At 42.3% G+C, this 21,967-nt stretch overlaps 1 protein-coding gene across 3 annotated transcripts in view; it reads right to left on the bottom strand.

The window, feature by feature from the left end:
- The window catches only part of FAT3 (FAT atypical cadherin 3), a 1,056,928-nt gene that overhangs the window by 929,992 nt on the left and 104,969 nt on the right, over window positions 1–21,967 (bottom strand). The gene's annotated exons all lie outside the window — the stretch shown is intronic.

Genomic DNA, 21,967 nt, shown 5'->3' with positions numbered 1-21,967 from the left:
GAACTTGACTTCTGAATAAGCCTGCTTTGGACACTCACTGATTTTTTTTTTTTTTTTTAACTGAAGATTTGGTGTAAAGCAGGTGAAAGGAACTGCCAACAATGAAAATGGACTTTTTAAAAAAAGTTCTCTGTTCTACTGAAAAGACATTTTAGGTTGTGTACTCGCCAGCACAATTTGAAAAAAACCACCTTATAACTTCAAAGCTAAAGATACGATTGTACAATCGCAGCCTATTCCCTCAAAAAGGAAGCAAATGTCCATACCAGCGGTAATGTTATAAGGGGAAAAAAAAAAAAACCACATTACAAAATAACAAACTGTAATGTCATCAACTTTGGAACAGCTGGCTGCACGAGGACAGTGCAAATGGCTAGGCTTTAAATAAAATGAAAACAAATGGATGCAGACCCATGTCTTTAATATCCAGCGTCACCGACTGCTAATAGTTACCGCACTGTATTCAAAGCCTTTTTCTATTTCTGCACTGCCTTTTTCTCCCAAAGGAAATCCAAAGTGGTTTACATCAATCATGAAACACATTACAGTAACAACATTTTGCCAAGGAAACCATCTTGTGTGAATAACAGAGAGCCACTGATAACATTTTCTTGACTGTATATCATTTTAAGATGTTTAGAAGTTGACAAGAGATTAACAAGAAGCAACAGCGGGGGAAGGGACCGCCTGAACAACCAGGGCGCATAATGCTCAGAGTCCGACAAGGCCCAATTACAGGAAAAGCCACCAGAGAGAAAGTAACTTTTTTTCAAAAGACCGGCCCTCTTGCCACAACGCAGCAAATTCAAAAACTTTCTTCACGGCAAATCTTCCTGTTGCCTGAAAGTAATCTGCAGGAGGAAGGCCCCCTCAGCATGAAGCAAGCGTAATTCCAGACGGAAGCAAGATTCAACCACCCGGCCGCGTGTTAACGAATACTTTTCTTCATTTTCCTTCCCAGGTGCTGGGAATATTTCCATACAGCACCAGTAAATGTCAAGTATCAATTCACCAGCAAATACTTCAAACTAGCGAGCATGATTCAATCCACTGCTATCTTTTTGAGAGGCTGGCATGTCGTTCAAGCGTTCAAAATTTCTCCTCCCCACCCCTGAGAATAAAATATGCCTTTGGGAGGAAGAAAAAAGAGGGAGCGGAATAATTTGCCACTATGTGAGAAATGTCAAAACGGGAATTCCACAGAGCAATCTTACACGGGATCTCAGCTAGCCCTTGGTGGTCCAGTCTGACAGAAGTACAAAAAATATACATACATTTTTCATCCTTTATGTGCCCTTAACTCCAAAGATGTTACTTTTTTATTGATATTTAAAGTACTATCTAGTACACTGAAAGAGGAATACTAACATTATTCGACATTCAAATTAACACATTTGCTAAAGTTTTACAATAATTACTAGCAGTAGGCTCACTTATTTCCAGACTGTATGCCAGCTAATCATTAGCTGACAAACATAAATCACTAATGAAATTCTTTACACTGTTTATCATAACTAATTGTGCACATGAGTAAACAACCTAAGAAAGATCTAGATTATCCAATACAACATGCAAAACATAACTGGAATTAGCAGCAGTTACAACACCCAGTCAGTCAGAAAAGCAAGATTTCTCTTTCCTGCCAAATCTATTTTTCATCCTTTTACCAGCCTCTCCATGCGGGGGGGGGGGGGGGGGGGTACAGCAGCACCTGCTGGATAAGCAGGTTCTTCTTAGGGGAAATTCCCAGGGTGCCTTCTGCTGCTCCCCCCTCCCTCAATCTGAACACTTCTCTCAGAGAGAGAAAATAATGATGCCTTCATCTCAAATTTGTTCAGTTCCTAGTTAAGTTTTAGGTTGCTATGGGAGTAGGAATGTGTCTAATTATGATTTAATGATCCGACACATAAAGCAGGTCACACTCTAGATTTAATTTTCATTAATGAAAACCTTATCTCGGCTTCAACTACGAACTGCTCTCCAATACCCTGGTCGGACCACCGGTTGATCTCTACAACACTGAAATTCATCCAACCCATACACCAACAGATACAAAAAACCACGATACAATACAGGAAATTATGCAACCCAGAAACCCTCAGCCAGCACCTTTCCTCAGCGTTAGACAAATTAGACCTCTCAGATGCTAATTCTGCCACGTCCTCCTGGACCGAAATAACGAAGAATGTTGCAGACCTGACCTGCCCACTAACCACAAAAGCCCTCCAATCTAACGCGAAAAACAGGAAACCCTGGTACACCCCACAACTAAGAACCCTGAAACAAGAACTTAGAAAAATGGAACATACATGGCGAAAAAATCCGTCCCCATCTAACCTGGAAGCTCACAAAGCTCTCATGCACCGCTACCGGATTTCCAGCCTACAAACAAAGAGGGATTTTTTCTCACAGAAAATTCACCATTTCATATTCGACCCTAGAGCACTATTCTCCATCGTCTCATCTCTCACCAAACCGTCCCCCTCAACCATCCCAGACGATCAAGCGGCTACTAAAGCATCAGAACTAGCAACTTACTTCAAGAAAAAAATCTCCGATCTGATCAGACCTTTAAAAGCCAAGAACATTCCTCTTCCTCTACCCGATCACGCCACATATACTGCACAGAACACAAACCTGGAATCTTTTGATCTGACATCAACATTAGAGATTGAAACAGTCCTAAAGAAGATCAAACCGGCCTCGCACCCTACAGATGCGATCCCCCCCAACTTACTCATCTCCATCTTGAAAACCATTGCCAAACCGATCTCTGATATCATTAATTGCTCACTAATACAAGGAGTAGTTCTAGACCCCCATGAAACTCGCAATTCTGAAACCACTGCTGAAAAAACCCAACCTGTCCCCAGACGACCCAGCCAACTATCGCCCAATCGCTAAATTCCCCTTCATCTCCAAAATTTTAGAAAAAATAGTTAACAAACAACTCTTGGAGTACCTGGACGATAACAATATACTAGCCCCCTCTCAGTTCGGCTTTCAAAAAGCCCGAAACACTGAAGCACTATTAATCTCTCTAACAGACACCATTCTCTGGAACCTTGATAAAAAACAACCCGGCTTACTCATCCTCCTTGATCTATCAGCCGCGTTTGACACGGTGAACCACGCAATACTCATGGACAGGCTAGCTGACATCGGAATCAAAGGCACGGCCCTTAGCTGGTTCAAGTCTTTCTTACACAACAGATCCTACAAAGTCAAAGTCAATAATAATGAATCACACCCAGTCTGCGCCTCTCTGGGAGTCCCCCAAGGCTCATCCTTATCCCCCACCCTTTTCAACATTTATCTTCTACCGCTCTGCCAGCTCCTCTAAGCTAAAACTAACACACTACATCTATGCAGACGATGTGCAAATATTCCTACCAATCACCGTTTCTCTACAAAATACCCTAGAATTCTGGAACAACTGCCTCCAATCCATCAACATCCTGCTCATGAGCCTTAACCTAATTCTTAATACCAACAAGACGGAAATACTCCCCATTTCACAAGATGGTAAAGTTGCTATGTCCAACTCGCTCACCAGTCAACCATCCTTTTCCGCTCAAGTTCGAAACCTCGGAGTCATCCTAGACAATCAATTAAACCTAAAAAGATTCATTAATAATACCACCAAGGAAGGCTTCTTTAAACTACAAATCCTAAAACAGATCAGACCGCTCCTCCACTTCCAAGACTATCGTGCAGTTCTCCAAGCATTTTCTCAAAAATCGACTACTGTAATTCACTTCTACTCAGCCTCCCGACCAATACCATTAAACCCTTACAAATGCTCCAAAACGCATCAGCCAGGATTCTGACTAAGACCAACAAAAGAGAACATATTACACCCGTCTTGAAGAACCTACACTGGCTCCCAATTAAGTATAGAATCACTTACAAAGTGTTGACTATCATACACAAATCTATACACAACCTCATCCCTCTGGACCTCAATACACCTTTTCGATTTCACATACCATCCAGACTGGTAAGAGCAGCCTATAGAGACTCTCTCCTCGCTCCACCCATCAAATCCTCTCTAAACAAACGAGCTCTATCCACAGCGGGCCCCGCAGAATGGAACTCCCTACTGCCAGAACTAAGGCAAGAACAATGCCTGAACACTTTCAAAAAGAGACTCAAAACCTGGTTATTTGAACAAGCATTTAATTAACGCCAAGTAATTACTCTTACCTAACTTTACCATCCGTCAGACTACCCACTAGTTTATCGATCAGATTATATATTAGATTAACACTCCATCTCTATGCTCCTCATCACAAATAAATGATCCAAAGTCCATATAATTTATTAACCTAATTCTCACCCAGAGCTATAGCCAATCTTTCAAAAGAATCACTATATATCTATTATTTTATAAGTTATGATTTTTTACCCTGTTTCACTCTTTTCCTAGTTCACTCCCCTGTTTTAATGTAATCGCATTCTTACATGCTTGTTATTGTTATAATGTAAACCGAAATGATATGTAACCTTGCTACATGAATTGCGGTATATAAAAATGTTAAATAAATAAATAAATAATGTCCTTTAAATGTATTAGTGAATTCACTATGGGGTAGATTTTCAAAGGGTTGCGCGTGTACGATACGCGCGCAACCCCCGAAAACCTACCCCTGCCTCCCCCTGCGCGCGCTGAGCCTATCTTGCATAGGCTAGGCAGCACGCGCAAGCCCCGGGATGCGCGTAAGTCCCGGGGCTTGAAAAAAAGGGCGTTCCGGGGGCGGGAGCGAGGTCTCCAGAACAGCCACTGGGCCGGGGGATGGAGAGCCAGCACACGCAAGTTACGCCTGCCCGGAGGCAGGCGTAACTTCTTCAGTAAATGTCAGGGGGGTTTTAGTTAGGGCTGGGGGGCAGGTTAGATAGGGGAAGGTGCGGGGGGGGCGGAAGGAAAGTTCCCTCCGATTTCAGAGCGGCCTTGGAGGGAACGGAGGCAGGCTGCTCGGCTGGAGGGAACGGAGGCAGGCTGCTGACCCTGGATTTTATAACATGTGCGCGGTAGTGCGCGCATGTTATAAAATCGGGCGTAGATTTGTTCGCGCCGGGTTGCGAGAACAAATCTACGCCCATGCGCATGTTATAAAATCTGGCCCTATATGTCTAGTAGTGGCCTACACAGGAATGATCAAACTCTCAATAAGGTGTTGGTTTTTGGTTTTTTTTTTAAAGTGGCACCTGCCTATAAATGAAATGATGAGCTAGGGGTGGGTGGGCGAGGGGTGGGAGGGTTGGGAAATACAAACAGTCTAACTTTAGTTAGTCAGCCAGAGTGACTCACTGCTCTCTTGATTAACAAATGTTGGTACCTAATCAAACCAAATCACACTACCTCAACACCTTTCTAAGGTGAGTAACTGAACTGAACTTTTCAACCATTTACTTAGGTATACACTGCTCCTAGCTTATTTCTAGCTTCTGACTACTATATTTTTTTTTTAAATATACAAAACTCTAACTTCTTACTAGCTGCCTTACAGACTTTTAAAAATAAACACACTAACTACTGCTTACTAGCTGCCTTACTGATTATTTAAAAATACAGTCTAACTTCTATTTATTTGCTGCCTTACTGACTATTAAAAGCAAAAACACACAAACACACTAAATAATATTACCAAATAGTTAACTTTGCCCCAATACTTTTAAAAAAGACAATGTCCCAAGCAAAAACTTACTGATTCCTTTCAGCCACCAACAAGGTGATCCTCTCCTCTCAGTGCTCAGTGTTGGGAATTATTAGTAAGGGAATGGTGAATAAAACGGAAAATGTCATATGAACTTTTGCAGTCTAATATTAAAACCCAACCTTATACCTATCAACTTCTATCCAGCCTACATTAGGCACCGTAGCTTGTAATTATGTTATTAACCCCATATATCTTAATCCAAGTTATTTCAACCTGTTCATTGTAAGACATTTACTTGTCAATGTTATTGTTTAGAATGTGAACCGAATTGATCAGTAATTTTGTTACTGGAAAGTCGGTATATAAAAATGCTAAATAAATAAAATAAAAATAATGCCTCTGTATCGCTCCATGGTGAGACCCCACCTTGAATACTGTGTACAATTCTGGTCGCTGCATCTTAAAAAAGATATAATTATTGCGATGGAGAAGGTACAGAGAAGGGTGACCAAAATGGTAAGGGGAATGGAACAGCTCCCCTATGAGGAAAGACTAAAGAGGCTAGGAATTTCAGCTTGGAGAAGAGACGGCTGATGGGGGATATGATAGAGGTGTTTAAAATCACGAGAGGTCTAGAATAGGTAGATGTGAATCGTTTATTTAGTCTTTCAGATAATAGAAAGACTAGGGGGCACTCCATGAAGTTAGCATGTGGCACATTTAAAACTAATCGGAGAAAGTTCTTCTTCACTCAACGCACAATTAAACTCTGGAATTTGTTGCCAGAGGATGTGGTTAGTGCAGTTAGTATAGCTGGTTTAAAAAAGAATTGGTTAAGTTCTTGGAGGAGAAGTCCATTAATTAAGTTGACTTAGAAAATAGCCACTGCTATTACTAGCAACGGTAACATGAAATAGACTTCGTTTTTGGGTACTTGCCAGATTCTTATGGCCTGGATTGTCCACTGTTGGAAACAGGATGCTGGGCTTGATGGACCCTTGGTCTGATCCAGTATGGCATGTTCTTATGTTCTTAAGTCAGAGTATGAGCATAAACCCCTATTACACTCATAACAAAGACCACACCCTCTGACACATACACTTAACTTTCCCAGGGCACATGCGGCCCAAACTGGCAAGAGATTAACATAAAGAGAATTAACAGGTGAAATGCTATTTGTGTTATGTCTCTGCCAGTCTGTACCACATAGAAGTAGCATCAGTAAAGCCCTATTGGTCATATACAGCACCACTAGATGTACCCAGCTCTATAGAAAGAATCCTTAGCAATACTCAGATAAGTTAAAACCATTGGAGGTGCCGCCATTTCTCCCAAGCAGAGTCAGCAGGCTCCCTCCAGAACTAATCTGCTGACCCTGCTTGGGAGGAATGGCAACTCCAGAAAACTCAGCACCACCATTCCTCTGGGAGCCGAACAATTTCCATCCTCTAGGAGATTCTGGGGCCTGGGGGCTCATCCAGATCTTCCACTCCCAGATCCTCTCCGGACAATAACATCCTTTAAAGGAACTCAAGCTGAGATGGATCTCAGATGCCCACCTAGTAACTCGAGGTGAGGGTTAAGTATTAGTGTAGGGTGTTAGGGCCACTTTCACATTCAACATGAGACGTACGAACAGAACAGTGGTCTCTTCTGAAGATTTGCTGGCCTTCGGAGTGAGGAAACTCACTCCAAGATGAGATTTGTGCAATGTTTATTTATTTATTTATAATTTTTATATACCGACATTCTTACATCCGATGTAAATCATACCGGTTTACATTAAACAGAGTATTAATGTTAATGTTCATTAGTATTAATGTTCTCTCCACCTAGCTTGTTGTTGCCCAGGTAGAGAGTCCATTGAGAGAACATTGCACAAATCTCATCTTGGAGTGAGTTTCCTCACTCCGAAGGCCAGCAAATCTTCAGAAGAGACCACTGTTCTGTTCGTACGTCTCATGTTGAATGTGAAAGTGGCCCCTAACCTCCTACACTAATACTTAACCCTCACCTCGAGTTACTAGGTGGGCCTCCCATAGGGATACAAATACCTGTCTAGGGAGGAGGCACTATAGCAAGTCTCTCTCTCTCTCTCTCTCTTTTTCTTTCTCTCTCTCTCTCTCAACAGGCCTGTTAGGAGACATCGTGAACTACGATAAACCTTTACCGGCTGTAGCGCACAATGTAACGCAAATGAAAGAGGTGTAGTTATTGGGTGCGGCTGTTTCGCGGCACACGATAAATCCTCCCTACTTTACATTTGCTCCGCCCCTGAATACAAAATTCGCAAATCGCGTTAACTGCTGTTAGCGCGATTTGCGGAATTATCACACGCGGTAACTCCTTGGAAAAGGAGGCCCATAGGTAGGTAAACTTATAGGCAAATGTCATGTTCGTACATACATTTACCTGGACTGAGTGGAGGTGTTCTTAGCAGTGGACTTGGGGAGGTGTTTGCACCTGTGCACATTCTTTGGGATTTAAAAATGCACAGGCTTAACTTTTCAGAGAAAGTTTGTGAGGACACTTAAGTAGGTGCAACTCGTTTGAGTAGAGTTGGTGGGATCAATTTCATAGCAGATGCACGTGCTGGTATAATTTGCATATGTTTTTGCCATGTTTTTTATGAGGGCTGTTTGAAAATTACACCCCTCCCAAATGCCCACCTTGATAAGAGGAAATAGCTGTGGGCTGATGAGTGAGAAAGAGACCAAGAGAGAAGGGGGTATCGCTGTGCACAAAGGAGGGTCTAGTTCCTAGGGGTGGAATTGCTATTGTAGGTTAAACAAGGGAAAGATGGACTGCAGGAAAAGGGGCAGACGTGACTAACAAGGAGGAAGGAAAAAGACAGACCAACTCAGAAAAAATGAGAGAAAAGAAAAAGATAAGAGGGGAAAGTGTGCTTGATTTCTCTCTGTACTGCTTCTGTTCCCCCCTGCTCACCTTCACAACAATCCCTAACTAATCACTTTCAAACACATTGGACTGATTCAAGCCATTTTGATCACCAAGCAGAAAGCCATGATGTTAAGTCATTTTTTCTGTTTATACTTCACAATAATGAAATAGATGCATACTCCTTGGCCAACATAAACATCTTATTTACAGCCAGACAAAGTCACCATGCCAGATTTACCACATTTCTTTTTCTAACTAGAAGCTACCAGCAATACACATTTATTTAAGCAATGACAGAGCTTTGTATTTCAAGATTTATTAACTGCACAGAACGTTAGAAAAATGAGAATGATATATTATTTACTAGATAATTAACTTTTGATTTGCATGCAGCTGCCTCAGGATAGTACCTAGAATTTAATAAAATATACGAACAAAAGTAATTTAAAATTATTTATTATTAAACAAAAACCTTAAGTACAGAAACATAGCAAATGATATCCGATGAGGACTATAGGACCTGCTCATTCCTGACACAACAACACAGAATCAACCCAGCCTCAGGCTTTATTTTCAAAATGTTCATATCTAAAGATCCTCTCGGCATGCACCATGCTTTCTAGAATTCTGTTACTGCTTTGGCCTCTCCCACCTTCTCTGAAGCTTTGTGATGTTTTAAATTATGTTTTTCTAATATTATTGAATATTGTCATCTTTACTGTCCTACAGGTACTTTTTTTTAATTGTTCTCCATCTTGAGTGATTTAATCTTCGGAAAGGCGGACCACAGGGTTTAGCTAAATAAGTTCCAAGGAGCTGTTCCATGAATTCATCACATGGTTGGTTGGTTTGTACATTTCTCAGAGTATGCATACTTGAAGTGACTAAACCATCCAGAATTTAGGACTGATAGTTACTGCACAAATGACCGAGCTGTAGTCTAGAAAACATAAAGATCCATAACCTAAATACTGAAGCAAGCAGAGCTCCATCCAGGTACAGGGAAGCTAGGCAGGTTGGGTTTAATCAAGATGGCTTCTTCTTGCATGAGAATCCAGTCTACTCCCAATGTGTAGAATGACTTTATTTTCCATTCCATTGCACACCACAGATTTTTATTTACCCGTTTACACAAAAAAAAAAACCCTCACCAGCCTCCCTCCCAATCCCTCCTTCTGCCCACTCCCAGTTGCAAGCAGTCTGGCTGATGAGTATACTCCTATTCTCCCCAGTGAAAACCAACCGCAAAGTGAGGCCTTACACTTAATATCTCTGAATTTATTTGGGGTAAATTTTACTTTTTTTTTTGTTTAATTGGTAGTGGTATTTGATGGTTTGTGAATTTAAGAGTATTGCAGATTGCATCCGGTTGTTACTTCACCATAGTGCTTTGTGCACTTATCTTCCAGCATTCTGCGGGCCCAATGCAGTTACCTTTGCAGCAGTGCACCCCCACCTACACAGTTTGTGTTAGAAAACAGCATGGCTGCTGGGACAAAATAAAAGCAGCACCAGCTCAATGGCCAGGCCCTTCCAGTAACATCAATGTGCTCTTTCATGCGGGGGCGGCTCAAGGCAATCTGCTGCCCGAGGCGGGAGAAAAGAGAAGGCACTCCTCCTCCTCCCCCAAGGCGCAGTGGTATTATCTTAGGGGTCCAGCTCCGGCCAAAATGATTGGCCATGAAGAGAAAAAAAAGGGGCTTGTGCAGAGGATAAAGGAGAGAGCATGGGTGTGGGGTGATCCCTTGGGAGTCTAGCCCTTTGGGTGACTTGAAATGTTGGGGGAAGGGGGAGGTGGGGGTCAGGGGTTTCCACGGGATTGGCAGATAGAGTGCTATTGATATTTCCAGGAAATTGGTAACCTTGTCACACACTCCCAGGAACTCTACCACCTGGCCAACTCTACCTTATACAGTAAGGGGTAATAGCGCGTGGAAAACGCGTGTCCAACCCCCTCCCGAAACGAATGGCGCCCACAACATGCAAATGCATGTTGATGACCCTATTAGTTATTCCCGCGCGATGCAGAAAGTAAAACGTGCAGCCAAGTCGCACATTTTACTTTCAGAAATTAACGCCTGCCAAAGGCAGAATAGCAGAAAAAAAAAACTGCTTTTCTGTGCACCCTCCGACTTAATATCATAGCGATATTAAGTCGGAGGCCCCAAAAATTAAAAAAAAAATTAAAAATGCGGGAAGTCGGATGCTCAATTTTGCCAACGTCCATTTTCCATGGCTGTCAGCGGGTTCGAGAATCCTGTAAAATTGAGCATTGGCTGTCAAACCCGCTGACAGCCGCCGCTTCTGTCAAAAAGGAGGCGCTAGGGACGCGCTAGTGTCCTTAGTGCCTCCTTTTTCCGCAGGCCCTCATTTGCATATTTTTTCTTTCTGAATCGTGCGCCCAGAAGAGCCGGCGCTCGTCGGCTCTCGCGCGGGTTTTTCTGTATTGGCCCGTTAATAAGCGAGGCTCTTGGATTGTGAGCCCACTGGAGAAAGGGAAAGTACCTTCAGTACCTGGATGTAATCCGCTCTGAAGTGCCTGAAACAGCAGAATCTAAATAAAATAAATAAATAGTGTCAAAGCAATCAGGAACATTAACAGCACTTAACTGTAATCATAAAAGATGCAGGCCCTCTCCCTGCGCACTTCCCCCCCCCAAAAAAAAAAAAAGTTATGCAAATACATGATCATAACTTTGGAAATAAAAATTGGTTAAGAGGAAGTCAGAAAAGTAACTGGGCAGGAAGGAAGAGGAGATCGAAGATGAGGAAAAACGGAAAAGAACCAAGAATGTCAATTCTTTACGCACGGCATGAAATTTCCGGAAATTCAAAGTTGGCAAGTGACACTCAGGGGTGGCTCCAGCACTGGATGGCCACAGAGGCAGGCAGGAGAAGCTTCCTTCAGATGGCATCTCAGTTTAGAGGGAATTATGCTGCAGAAGCAATCTTTTTCCTTAATGTCTGCATATCAGTATCCTGGACCGTAAAAGTCAGGGCCCAGCATTGGCTGTTGTCTGAATCCAATTTCCCTTCACCCCCCGCCACTGTTGGAGAGCGATGCTGCAGTTGCGTCAAAATCATGCAAGCTAATTGGTTAAAGGTAGTAATCCCCATGGCTTCTTTTAGGAGTAGTAGCTGCCGCTCCTTGCTGGCTAACCCCAGGTACACTTTTCTAAATTTCCAACTCCAGCCTTTAGGGATCCACAGTGTTTAAACCATGCCTTTTTGAATTCATGTACTGTTTTCGCCTTCACCGCCTCTTCTGGAAGGGCAATCCAGGCATCAACTATCCTTTCTGTGTTAGTAAGTTAGTAAGTAGCACATTTAAAACAAAATTGAAGAAAAATATGTTTTCATTCAATGCACAATTAAGCTCTGGAACTCACTGCCAGAGGATGTGGTAAAGGCTGTTAACATAGCTGGGTTTAAGAAAGGTTTGGTCAAGTTCTTGGAGGAAAACCCCAAGATAGACCCAAGGAAAGCCACTACTTATCCCTGGGCGTAAGTAGCATGGGATCTATCTACTATTTGTGATCCTGCCAGGCATTTATGACCTGGATTGGCCACTGCTGGAAACAGGCTACTGGGCTTGATGGACCTTTGGTCTGACCCAGTCTGACAATTCTTATGTTCTTATGGAGGAAAAAAAAAAAGAAGCAGGAACTTCTCAACATTTGCTAGGATACACGAGTTTCCAGAATTCACTACTTTTGCAGCAATGTGGATCTCTTCTGCTTCCTTCACTTTACCTTGCTGGCAATACCTGCCTGTACCAAAGGTAAATCAGGACAGGTTATGGCACCAAAAAACAACTTCTTGACCCTTTTCTCTTTCCCTCCATTAAACCCAAACTGGGCAAATCTGGAAAGTATGCATGTTTTTGGGCTAGTACTGCTGGACCTGAAACTTCATGGTCCGTTTGATGTCTTCGGATTGGTGCCACGGCTTAAAATGCTACATGTGGAAACAGAAATTACATTCCAGCTATGGAGTAACTCCCGAAGGACCACAGTTCAACTGACAGGCTTCATTCAAACTCTTCTGAAAGCAGAAGGGCTTGCTGTTTGAAACCAATGCTGTTCTTTCTGAATATGCTTGCCAGAATTAAAACAAAAGATTTCAGAGTGGAGGCAAAACTCAAAAGAGCACAGCTCCAAAACAAAGTCTTAATTCCATTTAACTTGCTGAAAAGCTTACTGAAAACAAAAAAAAAACGTTTGTTCTTACTTAGCACTTCCTCAAGCTAATTACTGGAGCTGTTAATAATGGTATGGGGTTTTACACTATTTCATGTGTTTCCATGTTGACTGAGCATCAAACAACTAGTTACGAGTACAGAACAAAGCAAGATACAGGGCGCCAGCAGAATCAGTACTATAATCATAGACAAGTTACGTAATAGGAGCTCACATAAGAAAAAAATAACTGTTGCACCTGTCCCATATATCAATGGCAAGGCTTGCGTGCCAGTATAGCCTTCTGAATCCTCACAGTGATTCGCACCGTTTAACTTTGTAGCAGCATTTTAAGAACAGCAAGACCCATTTCACAGTGCATTTTCTGTCTGATTTCTTTCCCCTTCCGATGGCCACACAGAGTAGCCCACACTAGGAGCATAGCGGTTTCTTGGCTTTCATATCCTTCCCTTTTAAAGGTGAAGCTATCAATGGTGAGGACGAAACTCACTTGAAAACCTCAACGCGAAACATTCTAAAACAGAACCAGTTTAAAAGCAATCTTGCAATATGCAAAAACCTGTTAGCATCAGAGGGAACTGTGCTGTAATGAAGCAGGACTGACCCACTAAATCACCAGCAGGAATCTGAAGTACAACGCTACTGACCACTTTATTAGGGGAAAGAAATGCCATCGATACCTGACACAGTGATAACTTACACCAGCGGTTCTTAAACCCATTAGAGACCCAGTGTAGACATGTATATCTCATGTGTATAACCAGATTAATTAGGGGGCTCTCCAGGAACTGAGCAGAGAACTACTGGTTTAGACAGAACGCAGCTTAAAAGAGCCAACTGGAGGTTTTAGCACAGCGCTGTGTCACCACAGTGTGGCCAGTGAATTACCTCCCACGCACACATTTGTGGCTCCCAGTGCAAATATGCAGGCGCACTGAGATGCATCAAAGGACCATACTAGCACGCTATCCCCTGATGCTTCACTACTGATGGCAACCAGGCATTGAAAAATTTTTAAAAAGTGGATAATTAGCTGCTTCCTGAAGAAGGAAATAATCTACAAAAATTGTGATACTGTACAAAAGTACCCTATTAATCTTACCAATTACACAGCACAATATCATGAGAGCTTGCTCAAGCTCTTGTGCAAAGCTGCCTGAATCTTTCTGTCCTGCAAAATGCATCGGTATGAGCGGCAGCAAAAAAGGAAAAAAAAAAAAAAATCAGGGCTGGATCACAATAAGCTCTGGAAGACATGGAGGTAAGTCGGCAAAACCACATCCTCCTCCAGCACTATGATGTTATCAAAGCAAGTCAATTACCAACAATGCCCTGAGGGACAATAGGAGCTCCTTCTGAAATGGAGCGAAACATGAGTTTAGGAGATAATGAAAATGGATCAAAATAGGGCTGGAAAAAAAAGGGGGAAAAGTCTATCAAAAAGAGACAGGAGAGCCATTTTAGATGTTACACAGGGTGGAGAGAAAAGAAAATAGAGATAAACACTTTTGTGTTACTTCCATTAGGAGGAGATACCTAAGGGGAAAAACACTATACAAAGCAAGGGCCAGGGAAAAGCACAGATGGAGCGAGGTCTGCACCAGCACAACAGGCAGACGCAAACGGGCAAGACTGGGTGGACCTGCCACCATCATCCAGGAATGCCACATTAGAGAAACAGAACATCACGCCGCAGACCATGGAACTTACCTGAAGACGTTATTCCTACCCACAAAAATGTTTCCTTTCCGTTGGATTTTATAAAGGACTCATTTCCCCGGGCCGCAGCTCTCCATGGCCACACGAGTCTCCCAAAACAGTTTTTTTATGTTTATGGGATCTGGCCCACCGGTTTATACATCTCTTTGGCTAAGCTTGCTGGCACACCACCTCTTGCTTTCTTAATGTTTAATTTGCATCATATAATGTGATATTTTTATTACGCAATGCACCGGTTAACCCTCTGCGTGTGCTCCTTTTCTGTGCATCATTCGATATTTGGTGGATCTGCCTCGGCACAGGATATGGTATCACAGAAAATGTGTAAGAGTCTGGACAAAGCTTTCAATTTTCAAAGTCACTTACCCAGGAAAATAGCAATTTACCTGCGTAAAATGGTCTGTGCGAATACTGCCCGCCTTCAATCCGGCTAAAAGCAAGTATGGTCTTCCAATGCGCACACATTTTTTAACTACGTTGCAAGGCGGAATTCCCAAAGTCATGCTTAGATCGGGGAAGGAAAAAAAAACATGCTTGGATTGCAGTTTTCACTGAAATTTCACCAGTACAAAAAAAAGCAGGCAAAAAGTCCATACGTACAAAAGAAAGTATGTGTGTATATTGCCTTTGAAAATTAAGTTACAAGGACTTTGCACCTAGCCAGGGTGTTAGAAAATTGGCCCCTTAGTTGATGCATTAAACATCTGAGACTGGAGATATGGATTCCAGTGACCACTAGGTGTCACTATATCTCCATGTATGACTTTTTTTAAAGCAGAAATTAATGCTTTATTTAAAGAGACGGTAAATCCAACTGCATTTTGGCCACACTTAACAACATACAGATCCACATGTACACAAAATTCTTAAATAAGGTGCTAAATGTCAATTCTAATAGGGATTTCTTATGGGTCAGTACCACCAGCACCTGGATGCCAACATAGGTCAGAGTATTGTGTTACAACTCACAAAAACACTCCTTTAATAAACTTCCATGTTGCCTCATCTCTACGGGCAAAGATCAACATCTGCAAAGGAACAGACAATCTACTTCTGTTACCATAGTTTATTTCAAACAACTATTCATAACAACTACTGCTCTCCTGCAAACCTGACATTTGTGCCAGTGTAGGAGGGAAAGTCAGGTTCGTGTTCGCTCTTTGCTCGATATTTCAAATAAAGTACATCAAGCACATTTAACTACGTTTGCAAAGTCTAATGGTTTAGTCATTTACTGGAATTCCAGACACATTAATCTGAGAAACTGGTTTTCAATCTGATAGGAGGTAACAAAAGAAAACATGCTACCTAGAGTAAAACAACTATGATGTCTAACAGTAACAGAACTGAATGCAATACTCTACATGAGGTCTTACCACCAACCTGTACAGAAGAATTGAACAGGGAAAATGGTTGCATGCACTAAAATTAGCATATACACGCATAAGTAGCCTCTATTCGCATATTCCGCATTTTTGTAAAAGTCCAAAATACACACATATTTTCACATTCACGCACACATAAACATGTGTAAAAAAGGGTGGTCCAGGGGAGTTGCCGGGTGGGGAGTCAACAGTTACGCACGTAAGTTGGCATTTTAAAAGACATGCACATACATTTGCCAACTTAGTCGCGTACTTTTACACCTGATAATTACCTGGTATAAGTGTTGAACTGATTGGGTGGGAGGTGTGGGTGAACGGGGGAGGGGGGGAGTTCAGGCTGAAGAACCAGGAGCGTCTCGATGACCTTGAAAAGGACTGGGCTAACGGGTGGGCGAATTGGTAAAACTGGTAATTTCATTGCCGAGCACTTCATTGAACAACATAAGAAATATATTCTATTTTAACCAAACCTGCAAATGAAGGGTTTCCTTAAACAAACAGGCTACACTGGTATTTCTATGGGTAAAACAGTGTTTTACCCGCAGAAATTACTTTTCACAAAACTGCCCGCTTGATATTTACCCCGGCCAACTTCCATGCATGTGTCCTGTTTGCAGGTAAGTGTACCAGACTGAGCGGAGGCGTTCCTGGAGGCTGGGGAGGGGTTTGCATTTACAAGCACACTTTCCACTTTCAAACTAATATGCAAATAAAGTTTACCGAAAATATTCTGCGCACATTAACAGCAGCTGTAACAGTGCAGGAAGATCTGGCAGGATAATTTTAAAAGGGGACTCATGCGCCGAGGACCACGTTGAAAACCGGCACCCACGTTTTTACTGCCTAATTTAGGCGGATTGTTTGAAAAATACCGCAATGGATGTAAACCAAAAGTATCAGACTTCCCCAGAACGCGTACTCTCATTATGCAGTTTCTTCTACACGTTCAAATACCGAGCTACTGCTCAACACAATTTAGGATCAGTACGGGAGCTGGCACAACTAAAATTGTCTCAAGATAGATACAACGAGTAGATGAACATAAGAATACTTGCTCATGGAAAAGAAAGGTATGCATTGCAAATACACATATACACACACACACAAAAAAAACATAAAAATATGAACAAGAATCTTTCTAATACATAATGGTAAAAGCACACAGTTTTAACCCTCCAAGAGCAAATGAAAGTACTGGATCCACTCAGCAGGTCTGCTTTCATCTACTAAACAGAACGCCGCACCAAGGAACAGGGACCACCAAAAGAACTCCCTTAAAAATCTCTCTCGTGCAGCAAAATGGGGTCACCACGTGTGTATAACACCTTCGCATAAAGATCACCGCTATGCCCATCATCCAGACCTTAATCCTGCCTCTCCAATCATGCAGGTTTCATGAAGACCACAGACATCATCACCTTGATGCTTGCTTTCAAAAAGACATCATCACCTTGATGCTCACATCTAAAAAGATGGATTAATCAATAGAGGGCAGCTAAATTATTCGGGGGGAGGGGGGGAACAATTCAACTGTACCAGGTTGTCTAGATTTAAGTAGGTTTGAAATTTAAAAAAATATATATTTTTTAAATATCAAAGTTTATATTATCTTTCATAAAGGTATAAAGCTGATACTATAAATATTAATCTGACAATTATGTGTCTGTGTGTGCATATGTATGTATACATATACACACACAATATATATATGTGTGTGTGTATATATATATATATATATATATATATATATATATATATATATATATATATATATATATATGGAGTGTTTATGGTATCAGGTTCATTGTAAAGCCCTGTTGGCTATGTTATAGTTCTATGGAAACCGATGTGATGTTTTCCTAACGAACATCGGTATACATCGGTATACAAAACCTTTCAAAATAAATAAATAAATAAATATACACACACACACATACACACACACACACACACACACATATATATATTGTTTAAATAGTTCCAACCTAATAGTTTCTTCATTTTTGTATTTATATAGATATATATATATATAGAGAGAGAGAGAGGTATATATTTCACACACATATACAACCTAAAGCAGATGACAGAATGATTGCAAGCATCTCTCTATTCCTCCCCCACCCATTAAAGTGGTCTCTGTGGAAACTGTTAATACATTTGCAGGATATGCATTGTACTCCGTGAAATAATTTTAAAACTGGCATAAAATAAAATCTGCTGAACTAAGACACATTTATCTTGCAAATCTGTTCTAAGGGATTCTAAAACTCTCTAAAGCACGAAGTGTGCAGCAAAATACTAATGTTAACAAACACATTTTTACCCCTCCTGCATGGAACAAGAGAAAAGAAAGAAAAAAGTTGCAGTCTTAAATGTCAAGTCAGAGGGAAATCAGGAATGCTGAAAAGTAAACAAAAAAAAAAAGTGAGTAAATAAGTACATCCAAGCCATTTCATATTTCCCATCAGTAAGCATTTAAGAATAGGCAGAGAACCCAAGACTACCTCGTCCAAGAAACAATTATTTGCTAACCTTGTAATCCAAACCACCTCGTACCCAGCTAAGAGATACTACTAAAGCCTTACCTTGCCGTCAGAAAGTGACAGGACACCGGCCTGGGCATGGCTGCTGCGCGCATTCTCTGTGGAGTGGCCCTCACTAGCGCTCCGCAAAGCCCCCAGCAGGAGACCTCCAACCCATCCTTGCTAACAGTGACACAAGCAACCACGGTAACAAGGAAAAAAAGGCAGAGCGAGAGAGAGAGAGAAGCATTACCCGGCTTAGTTTCTAGGAACCCTTTCATGTGGGGAGGAGAAGAGAGACAAAAGTGAGCATGAATACTTGCACTGAGTGGAACTGGTCCTGGCCAGTCCCCTAACATGCAGCAGAAGCTGGGGGGGTGGGGGGAGGTTTAAGTTTGAATTTCCCAGCTCACGGGCTGTGCAGCAAGAAGAGCTGCCTTGAGAGGGAATAAAAAAAAAAAAAAAAAAGCCTGCCAGCAAGCAGCGGCACGAGGTGGGGGAAGGGGAGAGGGGGAGGAGATGCTGGAGAAGGTAGTGCAAGGATGTGACATACATATGGAATGAGCATTAGAACAATGCTGACAGGACAGCCAAGCAACTGCACTCTGGGGCAGCAGTTTCCTAGGCGAAGCTTCACATCTTTTGAAGAAAAGGAGGAGAGAAAAAAAAAAAAAAGAAACACATACACACACAAGCAGGCCCAATTCAAGTGAGGCTCGAGACAACACACACACACACACGCGCAAGTTGCCAAATAGCATGAGAACACCGTCCCCAGATTTGCAAAACATAGGCGGAAGCTTGGACGCCTCGTGCACAGGGTTTTTTCTGCTGAGAAGCCGCTTTCAGTCCCCAGGGCTGGGAATTCCAGTGGACCCAATTAGCAGCACACTTCGCTGGCTCTTTGGTGCGATCAATATAAAATAAGCAGTGTTTAAAGCAGCCCTGACAAATAAAAGTAAGCCACACAGACTAAGTCTGCTGGGAAGAACCACCGGCAGCATCCACCAATTAAAACTGCTTAAACCGTGCAGGAAATGTATGCATGACAGCAGAAAAATATGGTTAGCCTTCTATACAGTAAGAGTTCATGGAGAGGACTGCAATGCATTATGTATATTGGCACAGGGCAGAGAGACACTATTCAGCTGATTAGTCTATTTTATTACCACATGTGGCTCTTAATTTACCTTTCTTTCCCTTGCATTGCTAGTTTGTTTCACTGGTGCTTTGTTTCAGGCTTTTTTTTTTTTTTTTTAAAGTATTTCAGAAAAACATTCCACATAATACATTTCTTTAAGAGTGGAGTGTTTTACATCCAGGGCTAACATGGAAATCTTTCTCTAGTTCCAGAAATCAAAGTGCATGCATTTATGTATGTATGCCCATCCCCCATCTTATACACAGAAATTGGTTTTCCATCAAGGGACTCAGTTCTGATATTTATTTATTTGTTTATTGATCCACAAACGAGTTTGTGTCGCATGGCGATTTCCTAAAGGCTCGGGCTACCGAAGAAAACAAATTACCAGTATAACAATAACCTCTTCAGTAACCGCTGCAACTGTCAGCCAGAACCGCTGCAAGCTACAAAAGGTTTGTCTTCCTTTTCTGCTTGCACACATTAAAAAAAATAAATAAATCACATGCACACAACACTGAGTAATCTGAAAATGTGAAACAACATTTACTGAGGGTTGCACAAACCATGCAAATCTCTCCAAAACAGCTGGAATTTGCTCTGGGCCCAATATTAAGTCATAAGTTACCTAACACATTTGCAGGCACTGCAGGTGTTTTAAAAACAACTGTAAACTGTGATTTCAATAAGATAATGCCCATGTGATCCTTTGCATAACAACATGCAAAGGACGAGCCAATCAGCTTACGTCAAAACAGCACATTTTATATTCTTATAACCCCTCACTCTCCCTATTTTCCAATTTCCAAAGTTTCAACTGAAAAAAAAAAAAGAAAATTGCATGTTTGATAAACATATTAAAGTGTTGGGTAAATTAATGCCAGCTACATTTAAAAAAAATCTCTCCATTGAATGTGATCATATGCATGAATCCATCAATGTCAATTACTATTGTCTTGAAGAGTTAAATTATTGAATATTAATAAGCAGAAACATATCAAATGCTTCTATGGCATGGGTGCCTTCCCATCTTGCCAGTTATATCTCACATTCCTGGGGAAGGGATATTAGAGAAATTGATCTGCTATGAAACACAGCAAGAACAATCTGTATTTACTGCTTAAAATATTAAAATATTACTCAATAATAAGGCATAATACACAGAAGCAAACAAACTGGGAGATGCATCAAGCCGTGGTAGTGCTGTAGCACATGTTAAACAGCGTTTAAGGCACAATATACGCCGTTTATTTATTTATGTTTCTATATTCTGCTTTTTGCGCATTTTTCAGCACTTCAAAGCAGATTACATTCAGATACTTTAGTATTTCCCTATCCAGAGAGGGTTTATAATCTAACAGGTCAATACAGTAAAGTGCGTCCGCGGTTACCCTGCTCCTAACCCGCTTTCTACCCACTTTTCGGCCCCGTTAGTCCAACCCCGCGATACACTATCCCCTTTAACCTACTCTTACCGCGTCCTTAAATCACCGGGTAACCCCTTCCGCCCGCGGCATGTATATTACATGTAAACGATCGAATTAGCTATTCCCTCCCATACAGTAACGCGCGCCCCGACTATCGCTTTTTTACCCTGCCGTTTTGCCGCGCGTTTAACCTGCTAACTTACCGCCTACCTTTACACCTGCGTTAGAGGCAGGGGTAAGGGTAGGTGGCAAACTTTCCCCCAGCCCCCGCTCACCTGCCCTGGCCGCGTCCATGGGTGCTGGTCTCCGGGGCAGCCCCAGTCCTCTCCCCTCCTCCCGAAGCAACGAAAGCGGGAAAAAGCGAAAAAAAAAAAAAGTTGCAAGAGAGAGAGGGGAGAGAGGACGGGCAATCCTACGCTCGGGATTGCCAGTCCTCTCTCCCCTCCTCCCGAAGCAAGGCACGAAAAGCAGCCTTGCTTCGGGAGGAGGGGAGAGAGGACTGACAGTGTAAAGCAACGAAGCGACTTACTTTTTTTGCAGCCCCCCTCCAGAGACGGACATCGGCGAAGACGACCGCGGCTCCCCTGCCTCCAGCTGCCCGCGAAGATGGGCGCCTGCACAGGCGAAAGCGGCCCCTGTGCGTGCAATTGGGCTGCTCAAGGCGTGACGTCACGACGTTTGGCATCACGGCATGTGACGTCACGTCTTGAGCGGCCCAATTGCACGCACAGGGGCCGCTTTCGCCTGTGCAGGCGTCCATCTTCGCGGGCAGCTGGAGGCAGGGGAGCCGCGGTCGTCTTCGCCGATGTCCGTCTCCGGAGGGGGGCTGCAAAAAAAGTAAGTCGCTTCGTTGCTTTACACTGCCAGTCCTCTCTCCCCTCCTCCCGGAGCAAGGCTGCTTTTTGTGCCTTGCTTCGGGAGGAGGGGAGATAGGACTGGCAATCCCGAGCGTAGGATTGCCCGTCCTCTCTTCCCTCTTGCTACTTTTTTTTTTCACTTTTTCGATTTTTTCC

Source organism: Rhinatrema bivittatum, chromosome 5, assembly GCF_901001135.1.
Source record: "Rhinatrema bivittatum chromosome 5, aRhiBiv1.1, whole genome shotgun sequence".
Lineage (NCBI taxonomy): Eukaryota > Metazoa > Chordata > Amphibia > Gymnophiona > Rhinatrematidae > Rhinatrema > Rhinatrema bivittatum.
The sequence above is the reverse complement of the archived record's forward strand: the minus strand, read 5'-3'. Positions and strand labels throughout refer to the sequence as shown.